This window comes from Myotis yumanensis, unplaced genomic scaffold (assembly GCF_028538775.1).
Source record: "Myotis yumanensis isolate MYYU_CA2020_CCGP unplaced genomic scaffold, mMyoYum1.0.hap1 SCAF_1, whole genome shotgun sequence".
In the NCBI taxonomy this organism is placed as follows: Eukaryota; Metazoa; Chordata; class Mammalia; order Chiroptera; family Vespertilionidae; genus Myotis; species Myotis yumanensis.
Genome location: NW_027223752.1, coordinates 181497812 through 181513816, shown reverse-complemented (window position 1 = coordinate 181513816; position 16005 = coordinate 181497812). Strand labels below are relative to the sequence as shown.

General features: G+C 43.0%; 1 protein-coding gene across 3 annotated transcripts in view; it reads left to right on the top strand.

Annotated features, from left to right (window-relative positions):
* Nucleotides 1-15111: 15111 nt before the first annotated feature.
* HERC3 (HECT and RLD domain containing E3 ubiquitin protein ligase 3) overlaps nt 15112-16005 on the top strand; it is an 84298-nt gene continuing 83404 nt past the window's right edge. For 2 of the 3 annotated variants that reach the window (XM_070392854.1, XM_070392853.1), the window contains exon 1: nt 15112-15211. The gene's annotated coding sequence lies outside the window, so the exon portion shown is untranslated. The remainder of the gene's footprint in view (nt 15212-16005) is intronic. The other variant, XM_070392851.1, reaches the window with a different exon arrangement.

Sequence of the window (16005 nt, the reverse complement as noted above, 5' to 3'; positions counted from 1 at the left end):
ACTGAATGTTCAGTCATAATTGTCTGTTGTTATTGTACAGTAGTGAGATACGCTGTTTTCCATGTTCCTTGCAGAGCACACCACTGCACTCCCGCATAAGCTAAGTCTCCCTTGAGAACAGTGGGTCCTGGTTGCTGTAGGTTTAGTGCAACATAGAAGTCCACATCTTAAACCATATCATCTGGGAAAGAAAAGAGCAATGAATAGTTCTGAGTTTCTTCTCTTTGGAAAACCTTGTGTTTGATTTGAACTGTATTTTTATGAAATATAATGAACACAAGTTGATGTGAAAAGATACTTCTTTTTTTATAAAATGTGTTCACAGGGTTAATTGTAGATCAAAACATGCAGGTGAATTAATTTGTTACTTATGATTGGACATAATTTTAGTTATTTAAGAATATTGATTTTTAAAATTTGCAACCACTTGTATTTGTGTCACCAGTCATATACATAGTTTAAAACACTGAGGAAATAATCAAGCTTCTCTGATGGAATGGTCTTGTTTTAATATTGCCTCATCCTATTGAAAATGAATAGAAGATAATCTATTCAATGTTTTAAATGATTAAAAACTTACTAATATAATTTTAGTCTCTTTAAACAAAGGCATTGTGTTTTTAAGATCATTTGATACCAAATCTTTATTTTTTAAATTTATCGTTATTGTTGAAAGTATTACAGATGCCCCCCCTTTTTTCCCCAAATTGACCACCTCCACCCTGCAGCCATCTCCCCTCTCAAGCCTACTGTACTATTGTCTGTATCGATGGGTTATGCATATATGGGTATAAGTTCCCTGGTTAATGTCTCCCCACTCACCCACCCCTGCCTTCCCTCTGAGATTCGTCAGTCTGTTCCATGCTTCTATGACTCTGGATCTATTTTGTTCATCAATTTATTTTGTTCATTAGATTCCACATATGAGTGAGATCATGTGACACTTGTCTTACTCTGAGTGGCTTATTTTGCTTAACATAATACTTCCCAGGTCCCTCCAGGCTGTCTCGAAGGGTAAGAGATCCTTCTTTGTTACTGCTGCAAGTATTTCATGGTGTAAATGTACCACAGCTTTTTTATTTTATTTTATTTTTTAAATATACTTTATTGATTTTTTACAGAGAGGAAGGGAGAGGGATAGAGAGTTAGAAACATCGATGAGAGAGGAACATCGATCAGCTGCCTCCTGCACACTCCCCCCTGGGGATGTGGCCGCAACCAAGGTACATGCCCTTGACCAGAATCGAACCTGGGATCCTTGAGTCCACAGGCCGACGCTCTATCCGCTGAGCCAAACTGGTCAGGGCTGTACCACATCTTTTTTATCCATTCATCTATGGGCACTTGGACTGTTTCCAGATCTTAGCTATTGTAAATTGTGCTGCTATGAACATAGGCGTGCATATATTCTTTCTGATTGGTGATTCAGGTTTCTTAGGATATGTTCCTAGAAGTGGGACCACTGGGTCAAATGGCAGTTCCATTTTTATTTTTTTGAGGAAACTCCATACTGTTTTCCACAGTGGTTCCACCAGTCTGCATTCCCACCAGCAGTGTACTAGGGTTCCCTTTTCTCCACATCCTTGCCAGCACTTGTCATTTGTTGATGTGCTGATGGTAGCCATTCTGACAGATGTGAGGTGATACCTCACTGTCATTTTAATTTGCATCTCTCTGAAAATTAGTGACTTTGAGCATGCATTCATGTCTCTTGGCCATCAGTATATCCACTTTAGAGAAGTGTCTATTTAGGTACTTGGCCCATTTTTCAGTTGAATCGTTTGTCCTCATTTTGTTAAGTTCTATGAGTTCCTTATATATTTTGGAAATTAACCCCTTATCAGATATATCATTGCCAAATATGTTCTTCCATATAGTGGGCTCTCTTTTCGCTTTGTTGATGGTTTCTTTTACTGTGCAAAAGCTTTTTATTTTGATGTAGTCCCATTTGTTTATTTTCTCCTTTATTTCATTTGCTCTAGATGTTTTGGCAAACATATTGCTATGAGAGATTTCTGAGATTTTGCTGCCTATGGTTTCTTCTAGGATTTTTTTTGGTTTCACAATTTACATTTAAGTCTTTTATCCATTTTGAGTTTATTATTGTGCATGGTATAAATTGGTGATCTAATTTCATTTTTTTTTGGCATGTACCTGTCCAATTTTCCCCACACCATTCATTGAAGAGACTGTCTTGACTCCATTGTATGCTCTTGCCTCCTTTGTCAAATATTAATTGAGCATAATGGCGTGGGTCGATTTCTGTGTTCTGTTCCATTGATCTATATGTCTGTTCTTGTGCCAGTACCAGGGTGTTTTGATTACAGTGGCTTTGTAGTATAACTTGATGTCTGGCATTCTAATCCCTCCAACTTTGTTCTTCTTTTTCAAGATTACTGTAGCTACTACTGCAGAGGTATTTATTAGTTCCATATACATTTTTGGAGTGTTTGTTCTAGCTCTGTTAAATATGCTGTTGGTGTTTTAATAGGGATTGCATTGAACCTATTGATTGCTTTGGAAAAGTATGGACATTTTAATGATGTTAATTCTACCAACCCATGAACTTGGTATATTCTTCCACTTGTTTATATCTTCCTCTATCTCTTTTTTCAACACCCTACAGTTTCCTGAGTAAAGGTCTGTAACCTCCTTGGTTAAGTTTATTCCTAGGTATTTTAATTCTTTGTTTTAATGGTAAATGGGATTGTTTGTTTAATTTCTCTTTCTGAGAATTCATTATTGGTGTATAAAAATGTCATTAGATTCTTAGATTTGGTAAGTGTTTGAGGCAAAGATTCATAATGAAGAGGAGGAGGCATGCAGAGGTTCATCCCTGGATGAAAGAGTTTCATGACTGCTAAGAATTGTATTCAGACTTATGTGAGTATATGCACCATTTTTGTGGAGACAATGTATAACTTTGGCCAGATTCTCAAAAGGATAGATGATCATAAAAGAAAGTTAAGAATTATGCCCACATGCCATGTGGTTATCTGAGGGTGGAGGAGAAAAGGCAAAGGACAAGAGTTGGCAAGAAGAGTAACACATGGAAACTCCACTGTCATTCTTTTGCTGCAGCTCAGTGCTGCTAATTTCTGCTTCTCTTTTCTTTTACTGGATCCATTTCAGGGCTTCTTCTGTTTTCAGAACCAGTCTGCAAAGATGTTGCAGAGTTCGTTCTGGGGGAGATTTATTTTATTTGCTGACAGTGTGTTCTCTAAAAGATTTTGTTTTGGTGTTTTACAGAATATGTCATCTACATTTCTTAAAGGAGTTTTCTAAATATTACAAATACTAATATCTCCACACAAAGTAGATTTTAAAACAACCCAGTAAATAATGATCACCAATAATCTCTTTTCAAAGAACAGATGAGACCTAGAAACCTTAAGTAGCTTTTATTAGCAGCAACTATTGTTCCCCCCAGCGAAATAAATCAAGAGCTGCCAAGTTGATCTCTAAGTAAAATGTTTCTGTAATTAAATTTGATGTCAGTCCTGTATAGTGAAGAGATACTTGTCAATATAGCTTAGATTCAGCATAGTCAAGTCCACTGAATGCTTCAGAGGCTGACCTAGTGTCAGAATCTCTTCCCTAAGCAATTTATTTAGGTAACTGCCTTTCTATCTCTGTACAGCTGAAAATGAACACTTTCTTTTTTGTTTTGCAAGATAATATTGACTTAAAAAAAATAAACACAAGGGTGGGGGGGGGAAAAAAGGACACTTATGTAATACCCTTTGTAATACTTTAAGCGAAAAAAAAAAAATAAATAAAAATAAAAAAAAAATAAAATAAAATAAACATCATTGCCCTGGCCAGCATCGCTCAGTGGTTAGAGCATTGGCCTGGGTTAGGGGTTCAATTCCTGGTCAAGGGCATGTACCTGAGTTGCAGGTTCAATCCCTGACCGGGCTCTCGTGTGGGAGGCAACCAATCAATGTGTCTTTCTCACGTCGATGTCCCTCTCTCTCTCTCTCTCTCTCCCCCACACACACACTCCACTTCCCTTCCACTCTCTCCAAAAATCAATGGAAAAAATACTCTTGTGTGAGGATTAACAAATAAAAAAAATAATAATTAATGTTAAGATTTCCTTTTAATAAATATAAAGGAGTTGACTAGGTTGTATTTGATGTAATTTCCTATGGGTATAATTGATTTTCCTGGGTCTTCCCCATAGACCTGAAGTTCCACTTTCCCACTCAGAGTCTTGCCTTATAGCAATGATGGCGAACCTATGACACACGTGTCAGAGGTGACACGTGAACTCATTTTTTTGGTTGATTTTTCTTTGTTAAATGGCATTTAAATATATAAAATAAATATCAAAAATATAAGTCTTTGTTTTACTATGGTTGCAAATATCAAAAAGTTTCTATATGTGGCACGGCACCAGAGTTAACTTAGGGTTTTTCAAAATGCTGACACGCCGAGCTCAAAAGGTTCGCCATCACTGCCTTATAGGATAAGTATTAATTCAAAAGCAAGTAAACTAAATTTAAATATTTCCCACCTTCTATTATTATAGTCAAATCATAAAGAGTACCTGCTCTGCCTGGCCAGTGTGGCTCAGCAGCTGAGCATTGACCCAGGAACCAAGAGGTTGCTGGCTCGATCCCTAGTCAGGGCACATGCCCGGGTTGCGGGCTTGATCCCTAATTGGGGGCGTGCAGGAGGCAGCTGATTGATGATGTTCCTTTCTCATCAATATTTCTATCTCTCTATTCCTCCTCTCCCTTCCTCCTTCCTCAAAATCAATTTTTAAAAACCATTTGAAAAAGAGAGTACCTGGCTCTAGCTGGTTTGATTCAGTGGATAGAGCACTGGTCTGCGGACTGAATGGTTGTGGTTTTGTTTCTGGTCAAGGGCATGTACCTGGGTTGCAGGCTGGATCCCTGGCCCTTGGTCAGGGTGCATGTGGCAGGCAACCAATTGATGTGTTTCTTCGATGTTTCTCTCTCTCTGTCTTTACCCTTCCCTTCTACTCTCTCTAGAAATCAATGGAAAAATATCCAGTGTGAGGATTAACAAACAAAAAAAAAGAAGAAGAAAGAAAAGGAGTACCTGTTCTGCTATAATATCAAGGAAAATATATGTAATGATTTGTCTTTGAAATGACTAGAATTTCACCTTTGTCATCTATCACCCTATTATGTGTGCCATTTAATTTTATATAAATTATATGCTTTCTGAGTGAAACTGATATGGAACTATGGTTGACTGATACTATAATAAAATATCAAGTGGAGAAAGGCCTTTTATGAGATGGATTTGGCTAACCTACACTTGCTTGCAAAAGGATGTCAATGTTTATTGGAAATATCTAGCCAGGGAGTACAGCCTCCCATATACGTTGACTAAGAATAGACTTTATTGGTTTGGAAATGTCATTCTTTTTGTTTGAGTTCACATTTTTGGAAGAACACACATGGAGCTCTCAGAGAAAAGGAAGTCTGGACGAAGATGCCAGATTAGTTAGTCAGTCCTGGCAATGAACCTGGTGATAGATGCCACAGCTAGCCTACATGAAAAACCTATTATAGATGCGTTTTGTAGCAGTATTCATACTCTGTACCACAAACTGTGTGGCTTAAAACAGAGATGAATTATCTTATGATTCTAGAGGTTGAAGTCTGAAATTAAGGTGTTGGCAGTTTGGTTTCTTCTGGAGGGTCTGAGGGAGTAGATATTCTCTAGGCCTCTCCTTGCTCCTGGTGGTTGCTTGGCATTCCTTGGCTTGTAGATACATCACTCCAACCTCTGTCTCCTTCTTCACAGGGCATTTCCCCTTGTGTCTCTATGTACTTACATGGCCTTCTTATAAGGATACCAGTTGCTCAAGGTAGGGCCCTCCTAATCCAGTATGACCTCATCTTAATGAAACTAATTATATCTCTAAAGACCCTATTTCAAGAAAATCCACATTCTGAAGCTACAAGAGAACTCAAAGTGTGTGCCTATCTGATGATTTGTAGAAGGTTATTTTCTTCTGTAAAGCCTAGGACACTCTGGCACACATAATAGGGTGATAGATGACAAAGGTGACTGGACCACAGTGGATATTGTAAATCATAACACTACATTTTCAACAAAATGCCTTCTCTGGCTACCAATTCTATTGCTGGATGACACAAATTCTCCACCTCCTCCTCCTCCTCCTTCTCTTCCTCCCCCTATGTTAATCCTTACCCGATTTTTTTTTAGAGATACTGCAGAGATAGAGGGAAAGAGAGAAAGAAACATCAATGTGAGAGAGACATCCATTGGAGATGCCCCTGACCGGGAATCAAACCTGTGACCCTTTGGTCCAAGGGCTGACGCTCTAGTCACTGAGCCAAACTGGCCATGGCTGGATGACACAAATTCTGATACTCTGTCTGCTTTTTATTTTGCTAAAGAACTTGGTGAACTATCAACTCATTGTTATTGGCTATACATAAGTGCTGAAGATGAATATGATTAACAACAGTTTCAGTTTGTACAGAACTTCCTTTCTGAAACTTTTTATTTTTGGCAGGTGTGTGGGAGGACTAGGGAAATACATGACATCAAACAGCATTTCAGCAAAGGACCAACAACCCAATCATGCATTTTTACTCACTAAGATATTTTTTGATATGAATATTTAGGAACATCTTACTTGGACTAATTTTTAGATGTGTGCCCCAGGGTTTTTTATTTTACTAGATTTTTTTGTTTTTGTTTTATTTTTGTTTATATCCCACATGGTCTAGTCAAGATTTAAGGTGGCTTACAAAATTAAGCCACAGTAAAAAAGATAAAATGAAAACTAAAATAAAACAATCCCATTACTGGGTAAGGGGGATTGTGTGTATATTTAACTGGTGCCATCTTTTGTTAGGGAAAACTGGCAATCCATCACAAAGCTTTAAGAGTCTGCATTTGGCCTGACCTAGCAATTCCAGTTTTAGGAATTTATCTTAAAAGGCAATAATCAAGGGTGAGGGCAAATATTTAGCTATGTTCACTATGTGTAGCTCTGTTGCATTATTGTTTATAACTGCAAAGAATGGAAATAATTTAAACATGCTATAGTAGAGAAATGGCTTAAATTGTAGTATACCCGTTTTGTGGGTACATGCAATTGCTTCAAATGATGTTGTAGAACAGTATTTAATTCTATTGAAGATGTTCAACATATTGCTAAATTCTGAAAGCATAGTGTAAAATACTAGGTATAAAATGAGCCACCTTTAGAAATGCATAGACATGCAATGGGAAATGCCAAAATATTAAAAACTAAAAAAGAGGGGTGAAAGAACAGGTCATTTTTCTTTTCTCTTTTTTTCTTCTATATATTTTATACTTTTAATATAGTGAATATTTATTATGTTTGCGAAGAGAAACATGTTTTTTTTTAAGTAGGTAAGAAAATGAGTATAATGGAAAAATGACAGAAGAAAATGAAAATTAACTTTGAAATGAGGTTACTTCTCAAAAGGCATGCAGAAAGATTCTGTACTGATGGGACATACATTTTACTCTAGGCTTGTCATACTCTCAACAGTAAAGATTTAAAAAAAGCCAATGGAAAGAGGGAAACAGAAACAGCTATGATATCTATAAGATAAGACACTCTAGTATCCTAAGTATCTATAAGATAAAAACGATTTGTTTGTCAACAACTTAAAAGTAAATATAATGGCCGATTTCACTGGGCTTTTACCTACAAGTAGGATGAAAACAAAATGCTGAAAGCCAACAGAAAGTTGAACACCAATTACTTCCCCTTTATATAAATGGTAGCCATAAAGTTTGGAAACACAAACAATACTATTTTATTTTTTTACAGATTTATATTAAGTAAATTATGTTCCATTCTATATCAACTTTACAGATAGAACCCTCTTAATCACTTACTTCTTCTGGAGTATGCTGAAGATTGTGGATGAAAAATAAAAAGGTCCTATGGAAAATTACCCCCGGGTAATCCTATATGATGAAAGACTAATATGTATATTGACCAAATGGCAGAACGACTGGTCACTATGATGTGCACTGACCACCAGGGGGCAGACACTCAATGCAGGAGCTGCCCCCTGGTGGTCAGTGTGCTCCCACAGGAGGAGCGCCGCTCAGACAGAAGCCAGGCTCACGGCTGGTGAGCGCAGCGGCAGTGGTGGGAGCCTCTCCTGCCTTTGTAGCAGCGCTAAGGATGTCCGACTGCCGGCTTAGGCCTGCTCCCAGAGAGAAGGCCTAAGCCGGCAGTTGGACATCCCCCGAGGACTCCCAGACTGCGAGAGGGTGCAGGCTGGGCTGAGGGACACCCCCCCCCCCCCTCGAGTGCACGAATTTCATGCACCTGGCCTCTAGTCTGATCATAAATTCCTAGCTGGGCAGGTCAGGGTGGGTAGTCACACTTCATGCATATAACTTCTTTATTAAAAGGCTTATCTTTTCCTTAAGCCATCCCTGTCCATTGTTTTTGTGCACCTAGATTAACACACCTTTGAAATGCCCCCTTTTAGATTCCTCCTTCAAATTCCTGACCACCTTTTCAGATCCCTCCTTCAAGTGTGCAAAATGTAATTAATCACCGCTCACTTTCTCAAACCTCCATTTATGTTTTTCTTACATTCCCTCCCTAATCTCAAATGCATAAAAGAAACTGCAAACTGTTATTCTCCAAAGCACTTTTCTCAGTCTGTTGAGATTTTGCTTCTAAGCATATCCTCTGTTTGATTAAAATAAGCTCTTATAATTGGGGGTGGTGAACACACAATACAGTGTACAGATGATGTGTTGTAGAATTGTGCACCTGAAATCTGTATAATTTTGTTAACCAGTGTCACCCCAATAAATTCAATAAAAAGGGAAAAAGACAAACTCATAAAAATTCTCTACAAGTTTGGACGTTTCTTACATCGACAAGGTATAGATTTAATAAAAATGAGAGGAAGAAACCAACCAAGGCAGCATAATAAAAAGGCTTCTGCTAGAATAAAAAAAAATGGTGTTTTAATGCACCACACATTGCAACATGAACTGTGCATTGCTCCACGGGAAAACACATTGAACTAATATAATGTCATCAAACATATCATTTATTACAGTGTTAAAACAAGCCATTTATTATGCATACTTTTCCAGAATGTATGATGTATGGCCAACCTATAAAGCTGTCTAATATTCTTATATGTATGCGCGCGCGTGTGTGTGTGTGTGTTGTTAATCCTCTCCAGAAGATATTTTTTTCCATTAAATTATTTGAGAGAGAGTGAAAGGGAGGAGAGGAGGGAGGGAGAGAGAAACATCAATATGAGAGAGTCACGTCAATTGGTTGCCTCCTGCACGTTCCCCAAATGGAGCTGGGGATCGAACCTGCAACTCAGAATTCAGGTACATACCCTTGATTGGGAATATATCCCGAGACCCTTCAGTGTGTGGGCTGTTTTGCTAACCATTGAGAAATCCGGCCAGGGCATGTATGCCCTTTTGAAATTCCATATGCTCACTTTAGCTTTTCTATCTTAAAATAAAACTAGAGGCCTGATGCATGAAAATCGTGCAAGGGGCTCAGCCCTCGCAGCTGCGGTGGTGGCTTGCCTCAGCCCTTGCAGCCCCAGCTTCGTCCTGAAGGACATTTGGTCTAATTAGCATATTACGCTTTTATTATCATAGATTCCTTAAATTTCATTTGACCCGGACTTAATCAAAATTCAAAGAAGGGTTTATTTTTCATTATGATTTTATTTTGATTTGACACAAGTAAACTAAAGAATTTGGTCTTTTTCACATCTAGAAGGGAAAAACCACTGCTTGATTTTTGGCAGTTAAAATATGGGCACACTGTGCAGCTACACAGAAGCAGATGTGCTCTTTGCTGCATTCCCTGAGTATTGTTGTCAGTACAGTCACAGTGATAGGTTGGATGCTATTTACAAGAGCGTAAGTTTTGGGACCTTGTGAAAAGGGAAAGTTTCATGGAAGGTGTCACTTCCCAAGGCTTTATTGTTTGCATTCTTCAGGGACAAACCAATGCTCACGCTAAAGGCTTCCTTAAGAAATGCTCAATCATCCAATCTTATTAACATTAATTAATTTTAACCTGTATTATTCTAGTGAGTTTCTTATATGTAAGGTAAGATATTTGTGCTTCAGTCAAATAGCTTGAAAGAAAAAAAAGCAAACAAACTATGAATAGTTTCAAGAAAAATAAAGGAATAGTTATAATAACTGTTAGCTCTTTACAGTCAGAAATGATGCTTCTTGTCCAGCAACGCTACATATAGGAGACATTCAATAAATACTTAATGGTTAGTTTATTGATGGAAGTATTGATTTACCACATCTTTTTTCCAAGATATTTTCACATTAATAAGTTAATAGTGTGTGTTATAGGACAGTTTTCAATAAACTTAGATCATTTAGCCTTGGTATATATAGGCCTCTTGGATAAGCTGTATTAAACAACCAAACATAGAGAAAAATGTGAAAAAAATGTTTTACAACCTTACAACCAAATTTTCCCTTGAGTACTGACTACACTGACAAAGTGAATATTTGGTTTGGGGGGCAGGTTTGGGAGTGACCAAGGAACAGCTTTGTCAATACATAGCTTCACAGGGTGCACACATATTATCTGTCAAGTAATCAGTGTCTTCCCTTCCTAGAGCTGAAGACACTCATTGAAAAGTATACCTGGAAGACAGAAGGTTGTGGCCAACCTGGTTTTTCCCCTACGGGTTTGATCTGACATATAAAAGTCTGTCTCTTTCTAAGTTTACCAAACAAATGTTTGTCTGTAGGGCAATTAAACACAGAAAACAGTCATCATTAAACAGTCTTCCTACTGTTCTGAAAACATTTTTCAATTCAAAATGGGCATATGCATTTCAAGAAATGAGCTGAGAAGAATGCAGCAAATTGGCTTGTTGAGGTGGAAGTGCAGCACCCTGGGAATCATCCCCTTGTTACTGGGGATTCCTCATCTGTTCCATGCTGGAGCTGGACCGCATGATCCCTTTCATCTGTCAAAAGTTATGGCTAGAATTGATTACACCTTTTATTATCTATTTATTTTCCAACATTTTAAAATGTAAGCTTTTCAAACATACAAAAAAGTTGAAGGTAATGAACAGTGAAATCCACTTATCCACCATGGAGGGTCTATAATTAACATTTTGCCATACTGGATTTATCACATACGTCCCCATTTATACATCCCACCATCCATCTTTCAATCCATCTTTTAAAATATACATTTCAAAATAAGTTGCAGACATCAGTACACTTCCTCCTAAATATTTCAGCATGGCATTAATTAGAGCTAATTGTTTCTAGTTTTGGCTAGGTTAAATCTTTTATTTTTAATACTAGAGGCCCGATGCATAAAATTCATATAAGAATAGGCCATCCTTCCCCCGGGCTGCTGGCACTGGACCCGGGCTTCCCGCGCAGAGGGAGGCCCCACCCACCCACCGCAGCCTGGGCCTCCCTCTTTGGGGTGATCATGGAGCCCCCCTACTCCCATTGATCGCCTTGCCAGCTGGTAGCCTGGGCCTCCCTCTGCAGGGCAATCATGGGGTGATGGCCGGGCCTGACCAATCACATCACATCCGCCTTGGCTGGCCTGGCACCAATGGGTGTCATAGCGTGGTCCCGGATGTTCATCTGGATAGTCGTCCCGCTGTTAGGCTGTTCTGTTGATTTGCACATTACACTTTTATTATATAGGACACATGTTTTTATTTCATAAAATTTATCATAGTTAGCAACTATCAAGTCCTTGGTGTGATTATTTGGTTAATGCTTCCCTCACCCTTCAAGGTAACAGGAACTGTGTTTTGCTCACCAATGTATTCGCAAGTCCTGGCATTATAACAGATGGTTAATATATAGTACATTTATTAGGGAAAACATGAGAAGTCAGAAAGAAGTGGATGAAAGACAGTACTATAGAAATGGAAAGAAAAAGCAAGCCATGGCCTCCTCAAAGCAGTTTAAGTCTTTGCTATTATGACTAGTGTTGGTGCTGGGGCCATTTAAAGCTTTTTTACTAAATGGAGGATATGTTGCTGAGGAAATTGCCATTTTATGTTGGCTCAATTAAGAAAATAAAGTACTGTGGATATCTTCACTGATCAAATATAACAACTTCCCAGGGTTCTGGTTGTTTGGTAAGGAAGCTTATAGTGCCTGACTTTGTAATTTAGACATCATTCTTATCTCGCTTATCTCCAGGCTTGCGTCTTTGATAACCATCCTTTTCCTCAAGGTGAAATTTCATTTCAGAAACGCCTGATCCATGGGTCAGATATGTTTACCCAAATGCTGATTACAAACCTCATATTGGACACATGAAAATAGAATCTATTTTCTCTTTCTCAAGTTCCCCCCTTCCTACCAAGACTCCTCTTTGGCTGTTCCTCCAGTTCTTTTTGATGACACCAGCTTTAAATTGGGAGTATGTCTGTAAACCAAAATTAATTTTAGAATGTAATGAGTGAAAAGCATTTATTTGAGCAAAAGGAGCTGCAGCCTGGAAGACACAGGTTCAGATAGCAACCTAAATTGTGTTCCACTGAGACAAAGGGGAGGCCATCCTATATAATAAAAGCCTAATATGCAAATTGTCCCCTTGACCGGGAGTTTGACCATTCACTATGACGTGCGCTGACCACCAGGGGGTGGCGCGGAACATGGTGGGTGTCGGCTACACAGCACTGGCAGCGGGCGGCAGTGGAGGCGCTGCTGGCCTCAATGGGCCCGACGAGAGCAGAACCACAGCGGGATGGTGGAACAGGTGAGCGAGTGGCGCCAGGCCAAGGCGGGTGCAAGCGGGGGCCCAATCACCCCGCTGATTACCCCGCAGATGGTGACCAGTGGCAGTGGTGGGGGGCAGGGCCGTTGCCCAGCTTGGAGGCACTGAGGGAGCTGGGCAGGGGCCTGATGACTCAGATGGAGGGGGCCCAGGTGCGGCGCAGGGTCCAGAGGTCAACTGGGACCTGCCCTTCCACGCCAGATGCTTGTGCTTTGATCACCGGCCAGGCTTAGGGACTGTACCCGTGCATGAATTTCGTGCCTTGGGCCTCTAGTCTATTATAAAGTTTCTGCCCAGGGTCCCAATTTTATGCAAATGAGACTTCCTACTTGTGCAGTTCTGCTTGGTCAGTATAGCTGCCACCGAGGATAAAATTTGTATAGTTCTGTTTAGATGAAGCAGGTCTTAATCCATTGGTATAAAGAGGAAAGTGGGGTTTCCCTGCAGTGGTTGACTCAGGTACAGGAGCAGAGTACATTGTGAGAAGCATAGAGTTCAGTATGAAGATCTTCCCACTCAGTGAGGAGGCTCTATTAGCAAATGCCTAGACCAGTGGTCGGCAAACTCGTTAGCCAACAGAGCCAAATATCAACAGTACAACGATGGAAATTTCTTTTGAGAGCCAAATTTTTTAAACTTAAACTCTATAGGTAGGTACACTGTTATTAACTTAATTAGGGTACTCCTAAGCTGGCCTTTGCTAAAAACGTCCTCAATCTGAGGGGTCGACCTCAGCGAACGTACCCCCACTTCTAACACCACTTCTTCAAAATAGACTTGCCCAGGCCGAAAACCGACTTCTGCGCATGGGCCACGAAGTTTCAATCGCACTGTATGTGGGCGCCCGCACGTGGTATTTTGTGGAAGAGCCACACTCAAGGGGCCGAAGAGCTGCATGTGGCTCGGGAGCCCAGGTTGGCCGACCACTGGGCTAGAATCTTACTCATAAAATGTGGACCCGCAGGTGACCATGGGGAGTCCCATTAGTTCACATCAAAAGAATCTTTCTTCTGGGGATCCACATGCCTGTGAGAGACCTGGATCTGGTGAAACTGCCACCCTTCTGGAGCACAGGGGATTGTGTAATCTTGTCCCCAGTGTTTATAAAGGTGTCTAACGCGATTGAAACTTCAAAAGCTGTAATTATTTTCTTAGATGACCTTACCTACCTGATAACTGAGATTTTGCTCTCTCATCTTTCTCATCTCAGGAGCATTTGATAACTTTTAAGTCATTGAGAGTTCATAGTGCTCCATCCCCAAGATGCACCATTCCTAATCTTAAAACCTTTGTCTGCTCCGCCCATTAGATTCTGAGAGCAGGTGACTGCAGACCTGACCCGATTTGAATATCTTGGTGAAGAATCTGGCCTCAAGGGATCCGGTTCCAAAGCCAGGTTACAGAAATTCTCCCAGGAAGAAAGTCATTCCTTGGGGCCAAAGCAGGGCTTGCCCGTGTTCTGCTTCTGTGTTTCAAATGGAACGGTTGAGGAGGATCAGCAGACGCGTCACCTTTGTGAGAGTTTTTTTTTTTTTTTCCCCAAAAGGTTTTCCGTGGATCGGACAAGGACCAGGGGAACTCCTTAGCTTTCAGGACGAGAAGCAAGCGCTGAAATTCAGTGTCAGGAAGGGCAAACTTCTATGATGTGTGGGTTTTAGGCCACATTGGTGTCTTTCGGATAAGATTCAAGATCTCCTACTCAGTGACTTCTTTTGTGCTCCCCGGCGGCCACCCTCCAGCCCTCCCCGAGCCCTCCCGGCTCCCGCAGCGCCGCTCTCCCCTTGGACCCCCAACGCTCCGGGAGGGCCGTGGCGGCTCCCGCGGCTGCTCGCGACCTCCTGGCTGCCTCCCGTCGCTCCAGTCCGCGCTTCCTCCAGTCCCCCCAGGGCGAGCGAAACTGCAGACTGCTGCACCGCGGAATAAAACGCTCCACAGCGCAGTGGCCACCCCGTAGCTTTCCCCATGCCCGCCTCTGCACCAGCAAGACGCGGACCCCAGAGCTAAAACCGCCGATCAGCTCGCTCGTTCCCCTCCACTGACATGCAATCCTATTCCCGCGCCAACGCTGCGCGTCCTGCAATCGCATCTGGGCCGACACCCGCCGGAGCCGCGTTCCCCAGGCCGCCCCGCCTCCCACCAGGGCCTGGGCCTCTTCCCCGCCTCCAGCCCGCGGACCTCCCCGTCCCGCCCTCGGAACTCCCCGCCCCGTCCTCGGCTCCTCCGCGGCCGCCATTGGTGGCGGCCCGCCCCAGAGGGCGCCCATTGGTCAGGCGGGAAGTCACTCACCCGGCGCATTCCGCCACCCGCAGGCTTGCGGGGAAACTTCCTTATTATTGTGACGCCGAAAGCGGAGACACCCGGAGTCCGGCCCGAGGGACTGTCACCGTCGGAATCCCGAGCGGCAGTTCAGCGCCCGCCAAGGTGCGCGGGGCGGGGGCCCGGGGGCCTGGGAGGAGGGCCCCGCGCAGCGGCTCCCGCGCGGCCGCCGCGTTCCACGGGGCGCGTCTGTCAGCGCGCGGCGCCCGGAGGGGCTGCTGCGGCGGCGGCGCTTCCTCAACGACCTGGGGCCGGGCGCGCGGGCGGAGGGGCCGGGCGTCTGCAGTGCCTGCGGGGCACCCTTGGCCGCAATTGCACGCGCCACCCTGGCGTTCTGGGGGGTTCGCCCTCCGATCCAAAGAGCCCCCGCGCCCGGGAAGGCCGGAAGCTGCGTGAACGCTGGGAGCGCCCCCAACCCGGACTCGACTGTTCGCAGTCCTGGAGGAATTGCGACGCTTTCGGAAAGTCACCAGGAGGACCCTCCTCTTCCTCCTCGCCCGGCCCTATTTAAATCCCGGGGCTCGGGAGACACCCCGGCGGTGCGGGCGCCGACGCTTCCCGGCCCCGTGGGGGGCGGGTGAGGCCTCCGCGTTAGAGGGAACCCCGCGGCCGCGAGGAGTTTGCGCCGGGGACTCAGGGCTCGGCGTCCGCGGTGACAGCGCCCGCGGGGCCGCGGCGCCCGGCGCCACCCGCCTCGCGGAGGCCGCGCCCGCCCGTCTGCCGGAGTCCGCCTCCTGGGCGGAGTTGGGGCGAGGGTGTGTGTGCGGACACGTGCGCGCGGGAGTGTGTGTGTGTGTGTGGACACGTACGTGTGCGGGGGTGCCAGGAGCTGGGAGCTTTGGGGGCAGGTGGCGCTCTTATTGGTAAAGGTGTGGCGTGGGCAAACCAGGACGTGGAGC